Genomic DNA, 13,695 nt, shown 5'->3' with positions numbered 1-13,695 from the left:
AATCTTAAGTGACTGATACTTTGCTTTTAAAATGCACAGGCAGTTATTGTCTATAAAAAGCAGACTATTTAATGGAATTGCACTTCTTGGTTATTAAATTTGGTTTATTTGTATTTGTCATCAGCATTCTTTGTAGATTAGTGTTGCATCATGTCCATGATTGACAAACAGGTGCACCAAAAAAATAAAAAGCTTTGAACAAACTAAATCTTTCTACTCCTTTCAGCAATTCAACAACAAAAATAATAAATAAATAAAATAATAATAAATAAATAAAATAATAATCAAAAAATCAATCAATCAATCAATCAATCAATCAATCAATGATGATGCTTAATGTTTAATACATTTTAATTAAAAAAAGTAAGTGCAAATAAAACCTACACAAAAAATAATGATAAAAAGTGACCTTTTTTCTTTAGAATTGTATACCTCTATCATCTCTTCTACATCTTCATTTTTCCTCTTTTCTCTGAATTCTGAGCTTACATTTAGCAATTCTGACATTTTTTTTAGAGATTAGTAAGATTACAAGGTAGCACTTTACTTGAAGGGGTGTTTAAAAAACTGTTTACACACCTTTATAATTATGATGTGACACATTGTATATGACAACTTTCATTAAGTCACATTCGCTCAGTTATGTCATTTTAAACGTAATAGCAGAATCATTGTTTGAGACGTCTTTGACATGACAACTTGACATAAACAAATACCTGATAACCTGTCAGTGTCATCATTGCCAAGACATGACAACTTGACACTAGCAAGACAACATAATTTGTCATAAATCTGTCATAACATGATATTTATGGGATATTTTTATGGGCTATTATATTAAACAGCCACGAGGCTGGTTTTGAGGCCTTTATAATTGTCGTAAATATTTTGACCACTTTATTTTCTGTGGAACAATGAATTTGTCATTAAAAATAAAAACATTAAAGACACCCTAAAATGCAAATTAAGTTATTAACTACCCTGACTATTCCTTTGTTTGTTTTTAGAAAATAAATAAAGATATTTTAAATTGAATCAGAAAGCTCTCTGAATCTCCATACAAAGCAATGGCCTGCAGAAATTGAACTAAAAACATTGTCAAAACACTCAATTTGACATCAGAAGTTCAACTGTAATTATAAAAAGCTCCAAGAACACTTTTATGTTCTAAACTAAATGGCAAGCTGAAGGGGAAGACAAGAAGACAAGAACAAATGTCTTTAATAAGTATGAAAAATGTGTCTTGACAGTCTTATGAACACCCCCTTATATATCCAGGATGTAAAAGTGACATGAAGATGAAGCAATGAAGAAAACAAATATTGATGTTAAAGCCTACAGATCAGAGGCTTTAGCTGAACTGAACTAAACCGCATCACCTGAAGAATCAGACTGAGGATAACAACAGGTGATGCCCCAGATGTCAACAAAGACTGGCACATTTACAGCTTTCTATTTTAAAAGCAGCCATCTAGATGACACGCTTAGTGAGGTCAGCGAACATGCCGGCATCTTCTAATAACAGTGCTTTGTATGTCAAAAAAGTGACGTATGTCAACAGGGGTATGTAGTGCCGGGGCTATGATTGACTGTCAATCAAACTTCCCTCAAATGGTCAGTTTTTATATTCACATTTATAACATTTAAACTGAATTTTATATTTTGGTTTACTTTGATTTAGTAAAGTCAACATGCATATTAGTGACTGGATTCTAATCTGTACTAACAATTTATTACTGCTTACTTTATGTTAAAAGAGGCAGCTAACATTATTTTACATGAGCATCTGGGTCCACCATGTGAGATTTTTAAGCTCATTTATTAGCTTATTTAATTAAAATTAATATTCTAAACCACCTAATATTAAAAGAGCGGAAGGTGATTGAATTTTTAGTTGTTGTGTCTCTTCACTGCCCAGTGGTTAAAGTAGATGATCTAAAAGTATAGGTGAGGCATAAAACTAAAAAATAATCATCCAATAAAAATTGTTGGGCCAATAATTCTCATATTTCTGAAAAGTAGCCTAAACTGTCTGTCAACAAATGTAGATTTGTACAACTGTGCACCTCTGTTCATGCATTTTTTGGTAAAAACAAATGCTAAATCAAAACTTTAAAATCCTTAACCAATATTGGAGCTACTTTTGCACGCTGGAGGAAAGATGACACCATGGCTGAAGTATATCTTATAGAATGGTAATGTTATGTTTGTCACGCAATGCTGATGTAGATTGTGTTGTTACGAATGGGTTATATGCACAGAAGTGTTGTTCAGCCCCAGAAATCTTCCAGCAAAAGATTGATGTGACTATTTTTTAGTTTCATAAGGGACCTTTTACATCATCGATAATGTAGATTTTTATTTAGTTTAATCACAAACCATAAGTAAATAGTGCTATTCCAGCTTTTCTGGGCTGAAGTTGGTTTTATATTCACATTGGTTCATTTTTGAACAATGACAACCGGAGACACGATACCTGTATTGTTTACAGCTACTTTTGGCTTAGTAATAAATGTAATTCCTGCCCGCCGCCGGCCAACTAATAAGCATACAGTAGTCACTTTAGGACAGCGGGTGAGAGAGCGAGACCAGCGATCCTTGCATGCATGAAATATTGCACATTAACAACTGAAAACATGCTAGTTATAATACAGTTTTTGTTTGTCATTGAAGTATTATAAAGTACTATACAAATGCAAAAGACATGATCAAGTGAATCTTTGTCATCTTCAATTTGCGCGTTCGTGTGATTTCAGGAGCGTGGCTTTGGACAGCAAGGGAGGGAGTGTGTTTCAAAGATAGTATGCTAACCGGTTAGCATTTAGGCAGATCACCTGCTGCATCTTTAAAATTGGAGTCAGATATGAGCTGAATTTAAAGAAATTCAACATTGTGCACTGAAAAGACTGAACACGCAGTGAACCTTCAGTAGACCTCGTCATTGGACTATGTTGAGAAAAAGTAATATATGTATTTTTTTGTCTGTTTTTCTTTTCATTAAACAATTATTTGTATTGGTCATTAAACTAAACTTAAACTAAACTACTGTTTTGTGTGTGATGCTGTGCACACTAATTAACATTTTTGCAGTAGATAGATCTGATTGAGATGCACAGGCCTGATTGTCTATAATTAACTTGAACTGGCCAGCTAGAAAATTCCTGTCAGCAGAAAGGTGTTAAAACTGAACACAAAATATGTACAGTAGCGAAAAGTGTAGTGCTTTTATTGTTGTGCAGAAAATTCATAGAAAAAAAAAGACTTATGTCTGGGGTGCTGCCAGTGGAGGACTGGACAATGATTGACAAATGACGAATTTCACTAAACTACACCTGTTAGTATTAGCTGCATATATATAAGTCGAAGTCAGGAAATAAAAGCATTTGGGCACCTCCTGAATGTAACAGAATTCTGTGAATTAATTTATTCATTTGTAACTAATAAATTGTTACGATTTTTGGCATATATGAATCTCCTGATCTTCTTTATTGAACATGCATGGAATTGATTGAATATTTCAACAACTATAATGGCTGGACCTAACAAGGTATAATCATTACTTTACATAAGGAACAAAGTACTTTATGTTGAATCCTGAACCCATTCAGACCAAAGCATCTTTCTGTTTCCCAACAGCTTTCATTTTGACACTCTTCCGCACAAGCAAGGTTTCCGAATGCTATTATTATCTCATACTCAGTTTCTTCCATCTGTCATGTCAGACTGGAACTTCTTTTCTCATGGACTTATTCTCGTTTCAACACTCCACTTTGGAAGATGGCCAGTTCTGGGCAGATTCGCAGTTGTTCCATATTCTTGTACCTTTTTAATGATGGATTTCAGAGTCCTTTGAGGTAAAACGCTGCCTGCGTTGTTTGTAAGATCCCCGCACTGGTATTTTTGACTGCTTGATGGATAAAGTAGGGTTTCTTTTTGGCACTTGTGCTGTGGTTTATGCAATATTTATTGAGTGACATAAAATCTGTCTGTTAATACAGTGAGTAGAATAATAATAATAATAAAAAAGTTGTGAATATTTTCTGCAGGTCGTCTACTATTTATAGACTTTAATGATTGAAGTGATGAAACACTGACGGAGGTGTTATTGTAGCAAAACGCTGTTGATTACTCCCGTCTGTATCGTTATAAAAGACAAAAAGCGAATGCAGCACTGGATCTTGCATCGTAAGCACCACCTCACCTCTGAATGCAACAGAGATGCTCTAAGAATAATGCATCGAGAAAACTGTCACCACCGCAAATTAAAACTCTCCTGCTTAGCCAATTTGCATGTTCCCGGTTAGTATTCTCTCTTCACGCTCGCCAGATTGAATCAGCCTGCCGCTCGACTTGTTTTGATATGCATGTGAGTTAAAGTTAAAAACGCTGTGCATATTTCACAGATGTGAGAGCTAGACTTTGATGAAATCAGCCGTAGCCCCCCCGGCATGTGTCAAGCCATGTCCTAGTTTGTAACCTAGCAACCATTAGGGAGCGAGATAAGACCCGTTTCCACTATATACAGTACTGTATGCACTCTCATTTTCAGCCCAAACTGATATACGAGTACAGGATTGACACAATCGAGCTTATAAACCTACACACGTTTAGATCTAATGCACCAGTCTTGTGTAGCAGTGTGGACATAGGATACGAGTGTTTAGACTGTGATGTGACAGGCTTTCAGTGGGCAAAATAATAGCAATTCTCAAGGAGCTTCTTGGGGGCCGTTTTTTTTTTTTTTTTTTTTTCGTCAACGCTGGACCTGAATAGATTTTCCTTTTCTCCTGGATCCTCTGGTTGCTGTGGAGACGCTCCCTACCTGAAGGAGCAAGAGTTCTTTTCCATTTCCAATTCCGCAGAGGGAGGATGCGGTCGGCAGCCTGCGGGTTCAGCGAGAAGGCTGTTTGTGTTTGGCAGAAGTTTTCGAATACCCCAGGGTGACAACACAGGGCCTTTTCCCCCCCTTTGTGCCTCAAGGTCTGTTGGTAGCGGCTCAGTTAAAAGAGGAATGGGGTCATTATTATTGAAGGACTTTTATTGATGCCGTTGTCATCTGTCCACAAGCCAGGCTTATGAAAAATACATGGCTGCTGTGACAAGGTGTTTGCAAAAATTATATTATGTGTCTTTCTTTACATTTTGCGACAGATTCCAAATCAAATGTCTTGTGAGTGGTGCTGAAAAGAACATATAATTGTATTGAAAAAAGTAAATCAACAATGCTGTAAACACCAGTCTGAATGCAGTGAGATGGTATAATTGGTGCCATGACCCTGACAGGACTGGTGCTCAAGAGACTGTAATGCAGGCCAGATTAAACGAGCTGTATGGTAAACTTAACTGTCCAGTAGGGGTGTGAACCTACACTGGTCTCACGTTTCGGTTCAGTTATGATTATCAAGCCATCAATTCGGTTCAGTACAATATCCCGGTGCATCACAGTGCATTAACGATGCTTTCCATCAGTGCTTAATTTGTGAATTGCAAGCTCCTGTAACAGATCGGCGTAACAGATCTGGCTTCTTACCCGAGGATGAAGAGGTGTCATGCACGAAAGTGGAGAGCAGGGGTGGGGGAGGGTGGGGATTGATGTGTCGTGGAAGAAAGTGAAAGTGAACAGCGGACGGGGGAGAAGGGCAGTCGAAGAGGGGTATCGTTAAAAAGAGGTGAGGTGCCGGATCGGGATCTGGCCTGTTCTGGCACAAGTTAAGCCCTGCTTTCCATAAACAATTTGATATTTTACTTGGCAACACAATAATTATTAAAAGTACATGCATAGAACAACATGAACATTTATAGCAAATAAACAAATGTAAATATTATCACGCATGCTCTTTGAGCATTGTCGAGCGAGTCGGTAAATGCCTATGATCACGCGCTCAACAGAAAGTGCTGTGATTGGCTTAGTTAGCTTGGCTCAGGGGCTGTTCAGCAAACAGTTACACGGACACTGTTGTTAAATAGCCGGGGCGATCAGCTGATCCATTATAGACGGCGACATGTAGCGGTATTGTTGTAACAGCCAAGATAAGACATAAAATGTGACATAAAACACACCAGCAGGTCAAAGGGGCCACAAAAAGTAAGAGAGAGTTTACAGCTGCCATGTTTTTCCTAGCTGGGTTCTGATGTACTTCCCTGTCAGTAAAAGACTCTCCGGCAAACTTACAAGCAGTGAATTGTGCACAGTTATCTGCTATTTAGAGCATTTTAATTACTCACAGTCTCCTCCCTCATCATAGGAAGCTACTGCCATGTAGCGCATTTGTGATAAATGACGTCAGTGCATAATAACCAGTTATGATTATTACTGAACCGATACCAAATTCTCAGTGTCTGCATCACAGTGCATTGAAGAAATCTCCACTGTTCAGGTTTTAAGAGGCACATGAGAAACAGTAATGATGTACATACAATAATAGAAATGGATCAATATATGGATATGACATACGGATATGATAAGGATGGATAAACAGATGATACTATGTGTCTTGCTGCACATTTTGTGACAAATTCCAAATCAAATGTCCAGTGAGTGGTGCTAAAAATTGCGCAGTGGCCGGCTTTGTCACATTTAAAAACAATATACAGTTTCGTCTATATCAGTGTTTCTCAACCACGTTCCAGGAGGAACACCAGCTCTGTACATTTTTTTCATGTCTCCTTAGCCAAACACAACTAAAGAGACTGAAAGACCTGAAATGAGTGTCAGACAAAGGAGACATCCAAAAAATGCAGTGGTAATGGTCCTCCAGGAACGTGTTTGAAAAACACTGATCTATATTAAACCTTAATCTAAACCTAATCGATTGGATTGCAAGAAGTTAAATAACAATGCTGTAAACACCAGTCTGAATGCAGTGAGATAGCTAAAACTGTGAGGTTGGATTGGTGCCATGACCCTGACAGGACCGGTGTCCAGGAGAATGTAATGCAGGCCAGATTAAAAGAGCTGTGGGGTAAACCTCACTGTCTAGGTTTTAAGAGGCACATGAGAAATAAGTCCAAGACTGTGTGGTCTCTAGTGTCATTTATTAGCTCGTCTGCCACCATTTTAAATTCAGATTGGAGAGGGAGTGTAGAATCATAGGGGGACAATGGTACCATGATATGCATGTTATTGAGGTTTCAAGAGCTGTATGTACAGTAATGGTGTATATACAATAATAAAAATGCATCAATATATGAATAAAGGATGGATGAATAGACAAATTAAAAATGGATTAAGGATGGATGAATAGATGAATAAAGAATGGATAAAGAATAGACATATGGATGGATGGCTGGATAAAGGACGAATAGATTAATAGAGCGGTAATGAGGACCAGTATGGTCTGAATACAGTAGATGCATTAATGACTGATGGCTGCAGTTTTTAACTTCATTGTTAGAGTACCCACCTCCCAATTTAAAACTCGCTCAAAGCCGAGCAAGCAGAACCAGATGGCTAAAAGAGACACTTTTTTTTTCAATGAGCCAGCCCAAAATGGGCATTTAACAATATCCTGAAATTCTGTCTTCCTCTTCAGTAATTGTGTTTTCACCACGCTGCATTGGTTTTGTTGTTGGTTTCAGTGTTATTGTGTCATTTCCATTATCCCTTTGATATACTAGTGCTATTTTCAGTTATGTACATTTTAGAAAAAGCACTCTCTCTGTATATTTATATCACTTCATAATTTGCTAATTTTAGAAAGCAATCGACAGCTTCTCCTCTTCATCTGTATGAACTATTATTGGATGTTCATTGCAATTACTTTTGCGTTTTTTTTTTTTGTTTGTTTTGTGTGTTTTTTTTTTTTTTACATTTAGTATTTTCTGTTCTTATTTAGTGAATATAAATGTTTTATTCATTTGTTTTAAATGTAGTAGTCGTGAAGCCACGGATGGTGCGACTGTTGAACCATGCCAGAAAACAAATCTAGCACTGTTTGTATCATAATAAGAACTGGTGGAACAATAATACAGTTGCGAACTGCTTCCCTGAGGACAAGCATATGTATTGAATCCAATGAAGCGAGGGGAGTCTGGCAGTGGCTTTAACCCGTTATGGATCCCTTAGAAAAAAAGCGAATGAATTTATGCAACTATATTTCTATCCAAACACAACAGGAGTCACTCGCCATGGAAATTGGCTTGAGCCGCTTAACATTGTCCAAGATTTGATGTGCATTCTCTGCTCTAAGGTGTTTATTGATAAGATGTGCTTGGTAATTGTAGCGTATTCTTTCTTTCTGTGGCGTTATTGAAGAGGGAAACAAAGGCTTTGTTTGGTAAATGTGCTTTCGTGTTTTGTTGCCAAGTGATAAAGCGAGTTCTTTCCAAGCTCGTGCCTTGATTAGGTGGCGGTTCTGTGCTGACGCAGAACCTATTCACCCATATTCTGCACAGACAGAGATCTGTCCTCCTTTTTTCAGAGCTACAGAACGCATACAATTTTACATTGAGTCATGGTGCTAGAAATTCTTGGACGAAACAAAGTCATAAATGCAGGAATGCCAAAAACAGTAAATGATGATTTTTAAGCTAGCCATTATTTTTGGAATGACCAAAAATATGTAATATTGATATAATTATTTATAGATTCATGTAAAAAAAATTGATGCTAGCTTGAGACATTATTTATAAAAAAAATGCTTAAATCACAAATGCATAAAGGATGTAACAGTATACTTGTTTATCCACTTGTTAAGTTTGTCGTCACACAAATTGGCTTACAGATCTAATGGCTCTAAATTGAACTGTATGGGGATACCCAAAAAATTATATTAATACACATTTAAAAAGCGGTGTGATACTTTTTGAAAATCACAATCACAGAATATTTATCCATGGCTAATATTTGATGGCCAGAAAGTGATATATATATATATTTTTTTTTATAAATTATGAAAATTTTGCTATTTGTGATTCAGCAAGCCCAGACACTGATGTGTACATTATTATTTTATATAAATGTTATCATTTTGATGTGTGATATGATAAAACAATGGTCATAAACAAATATTTTCTCAATTCAAATGAGTTGTGGCTTGGACCCGAAAACAATATACCATACCTCACCGATACGTCAAAACTTAACAAGTGGATTATATGTTTGATTAATTACATTGCAAACTGAAAAGTTAAAAATTAAGCAATACATTTTATTCGATTTTTTACAAAATGGTTGCAAAACAAAAAATATATAAAAATAAATTCTATTTATATTGAATGCCACTAAAATGTATGTTGGTAATACATCGACATTTTCCAAATATTATTCTGTTTTGAATGCTTTTAAATTTTTGTGGAACAACAGAAATACAATGCATATTTATTAAGCAAATGTTACATATATAATTAATACCAGTAGCCTGTTTTAAATTAATTTACAATGATTTTTTACCTGCAACTTTGCTTTGTTTTGTTTTTGAGGGTTTTTTTTTTTAATTAAGATTAAGTTTAGTTTAATTTAGTTTAATTTGATTAGTTTTTTAAGTTTTGTTTTGATGTTTTTATTTTTTTATTTTTGTTTAGTTAAGTATAGTTCTGTTTTCTTTGATTTGTGTATATACAAAATAAATTATGTTTATAATGTTTATAATGAATGCGACTAAAACTTATGTTGGCAATCACAAACATTTTTTACAAATTTTATTCTGTTTTGAATGCTCTTAAATTTTGTTGAATGACAGGAACAAAATACATATTTATCATGCAAATGTTCCATTTTTGTCTTGTTTTGCTTTGTTTTTATTTTTTACTTTTTTAATTTTTTTAGTTTTGTTTTGTTCAACAATGCAATAGTCCCTGATGCATCAATTTTCTTATTTCCCTGTCAATATATCTGATATCAGATTTATTAAAGCAGTATTTTATAAGCATATCTATTTCAGAAAAGTTATTTTATGGAATTTCTGCCTGACAAATTGTAGTGCGTCTTTCAGCGTCAACATATCAGTGACTTTTATCATCAATCCTTTCTGCCATGTATATGCTGACTGATACAATGTAAACAAACCTCCCTTTAATGCTGAAACTAAAAAGAACAGATGTTGACGTGTCAGAATGTGCATGTGTCTGTTTCCACACACAGGATCTTATGCTTTCTGAAGGTGAGCAGACATGTAAAGATATTGAACATTGCATAAGAATACATTTGTGTGACTTAACTGAAAAAGCGAGTCAGGGTTGCACAGAAGCCTTTATTCAGAAAGCGAGCTCCTCTGCCTGCTGAGGAAATCTGCTCTGCATATATTATCACTGTGTGTTTAGTGCCTCCGCTGTGCAGGTTGCTCTGCATATATTTGACGCAGCTTGCCTCCTTGATACTCATGTGACAGTGAAGGCGACATAATGATGAGCTTTATATAGAAAACCCTGGCAAATATTGCTGTGTGAAGGCAGCATAACATCAAGACTCATATTTTAAAGATGCAACGCAAGTGGAGATTGAACTGAAATATTGAGGATGTTTTATCCGTCAAAACCTAGCGGCAACAACAGCGATGATTTAAGTTTGACTTATTGCGTAGTTTAGGTCTGCTCTTTTTTAACTGGGGAAATCTTAATAGCTGTTTATATGTGCATGTATTCATGCATGTAGGCTTATATATCAATTTTCTGAAACTATTATGACCATGGAGCTGTGCTAATTTTTACCAAATATAATTTGTATAATTATAAAATAGATGGATGGATGAATAAAGGATGTATATTAATAAAGAATGTATATTAATAAAGAATGGATGGATGGATAAAGGGATGGATTGATGGATGGATGTATGGATGAATGGATGGATGGATGGATGGATGGATGGATGGATGGATGGATAAGGGATGGATAAGGGATAAATAAATGGTTAAGGGATGAATAGATGGATGATGGACGGATGGATGGATGGATGGATGGATGGATGGATGGATGGATGGATGGATGGATAAAAGGTGAATAGATGGTTGAGGGAGGGATGGATGGATGGAGGAATGGATGGATGGATGGATGGATGGATAAAGGATGAAAAGATGGTCGATGGATGGATGGATGGATGGATGAATGAATGGGTGGGTGTATGGGTGGATGGATGGATGGATGGATGGATGGATGGATGGATGGATGGATGGATGGATGGATGGATGGTGGATAAAGGATGAGTAGATATATAAACTGGATCAAAAAATAAATAAAGGATGGATGATTAGATAAATTAAGATTGAATGAAAATATGGATAAAGCCCGAATGGGTGGATGGATGTATGGACGGATAAAAGATTAATAGATGGATGGAGGGTGAATAGTTGGATAAAGGATAGATGGATGGATCAAGTTTGGATGAATAGATGGACTAAGAATGGATAGATGGATGGTGGATGAATGAAGGATGGGTGGATAAAGGATGAGTAGATAAAAAATGGTTTAATAAATGGATAAAGGATGAATGGATGAATGGATGGATGGATGGATGGATGGATGGATGGATGGATGGATGGATGGATGGATGGATGGATAAAGGATGAATAGATGGATAAAGGATGAATAGTTGGATGGATGGATGGATGGAGGGTGGGAGGGATAGATGGATGGATAGATGGATGGAGGGATGGATGGATGGAGGGAAGGATGGATAGATAAATTAAGAATGATGAATAGATAGATAAAGGATAGACAAAATAACAAATTGATAAAGGATGGATGGATGGATATATAGAAGATGATTTGATAAATATACTCCAGATCTTTATATGAATGCATTTAGTATGCATACATAAACATTTCAGTCAGAAATATCATTACTAAACTGTTAAATTAACTGAGGAAATTAGAAAAATGTTGTAATATTTGACATTTTTCAGAATCTGTGCAGAATATCTGGTTAGTTGGCACTTTTTAAACCGGATATTTCTTTAATCTTTATTTTTCCAACTCTGTTTTTATCTTATTTACCTTAAAGTGTGCAGCATCTCAGTTTCTCTCTTTCCTCTGGCAGAGTTTCTACTGGCCGGTGTTTCATCTCTGTCTCAGGTTCTTCCTATCAAGCCCATATTTCTTTGTCAACGCTGCAAGCTTTTGAGGCTTATTTTAGGCCCTATAGTCTCTAGTACCTTATATTCCCTATAGTGCTGCATGTAAACTTGGTCCCACGGTAAAAACAAATAGGCAAAGTTCACAAATTAAAACTTGCGTTTGGAGCACAGTGAATTCAGTTAATGCTTTTTATATGACATTCAGTGCATTCTTAGCTTAGCGGGCTTATGAGGAACAACAGAGGTCAATGGAGACGTTCCTTTTGTAGAAGTTTTTATTTTTTAGATCATAATTAAAAACCACAACAATAAATCAGCTTTGTAAGCATTACAAAAGCAGTGTTTTGAAGTAGTTACAAATATTCTTGGCATTCTAAAATGCAATATCAGGTTTCATACTATTACTTTTAATGTTCTGCCAGTTTCTCTGCCAGATTTTAATAAAATAGTTTTTCCTTGGCTTCTCACACTGAAAAAGTTAGACTATTTTGTGAATTTTGTATTTTATTTTTTTTTTTTTTTTTTGAGTGAATTGCAGACAGTAGCAACACATTATAGCATTATTACAAATAACAAAACTAAATGCACTTGGTTGATTCAGTTAAAACTCATTTTGTTTTATATCAGTAGAACAGGGTATGCATTTAGTAGTTTTTTTATTATTATTATTATTATTTGGATAATAATTTTTACAGCTAAAGAATTTACCAAAGTTATTAGGTAAGGGCTTGAATAAAACATTAGCCTTTGTTTTATTCTGTAAAGGTCTGAAAACATGGAAACTAAAAGCTTATCTTCCAGATTTCTAGTAATAATAAAAAATAATAATGTTTACAATAGGTGTTTCCCAGTACTGGGTTGTGGCTGAAAGGGCATCCGCTGCATAAAACATATGCTGGATTAGTTAGCGGATCATTCTACTGTGGTAACCTCTGAAATAGAGACTAAGCCAAAGGAAAATGATTGAATAATGATAATAATAATAAGAAAAAGAATTATAAGAATAAATAGAATAATATAGGATATATTTCATTTACTATCAATATTGATATCAATATCAATATCATGTTTTATCCCCTAAAATGTATTAATGAACCAATTAACAAGTATTTTATTCAACCAAATAATTATCTCTTCACAAGGTTAAAATATTAGTAGTATTTTGTCTAAAAATAAGTGTAAACCAAATGAATGAATGAATTAATTAATTAATTTACTTATTTACTTATATATACATTTTAGAATAAATGTCATCAGTAGTTTACAGCGGAAAGCAAGCATTGTTTACTAAAACACTATAAATCATAAATCCTGAGAAAAACTGAATTTTTAAATGCTTAATTGAATTGAACGCTTCACAAATTTTAATCCATGTTAAATTAGTTAGCTAATTAGTTTTAGAATATTGATTAAAACTGGACAAATTAGAAACACACTTTAACACTGACATTTTTAAACAGTTTCTCTCACTCAAATGTTACATGTATTGCCAAAGCATTTATAAAGTTTACATTAAATTGAACATACAGTACATAAACAGTAAATGTTAAAATAAATAAATAAGATAATAATAATAATAATAATAATAATAATAATAATAATAATAATAATAATAATAATAATAATAATAATTTAAATAGAGATTTTAAAAATCTGAATAAACTGTACACTTAACAACCAACATTT

At 34.7% G+C, this 13,695-nt stretch overlaps 1 protein-coding gene across 51 annotated transcripts in view; it reads left to right on the top strand.

Moving 5' to 3' along the window:
- nrxn2a (neurexin 2a) overlaps positions 1-13,695 on the top strand; it is a 708,141-nt gene that overhangs the window by 493,249 nt on the left and 201,197 nt on the right.

This window comes from Danio rerio, chromosome 21 (genome assembly GCF_049306965.1).
Source record: "Danio rerio strain Tuebingen ecotype United States chromosome 21, GRCz12tu, whole genome shotgun sequence".
NCBI classification, from domain to species: Eukaryota; Metazoa; Chordata; class Actinopteri; order Cypriniformes; family Danionidae; genus Danio; species Danio rerio.
Note: the sequence above shows the minus strand (reverse complement) of the source record. Positions and strands in the feature narration are given on the sequence as shown.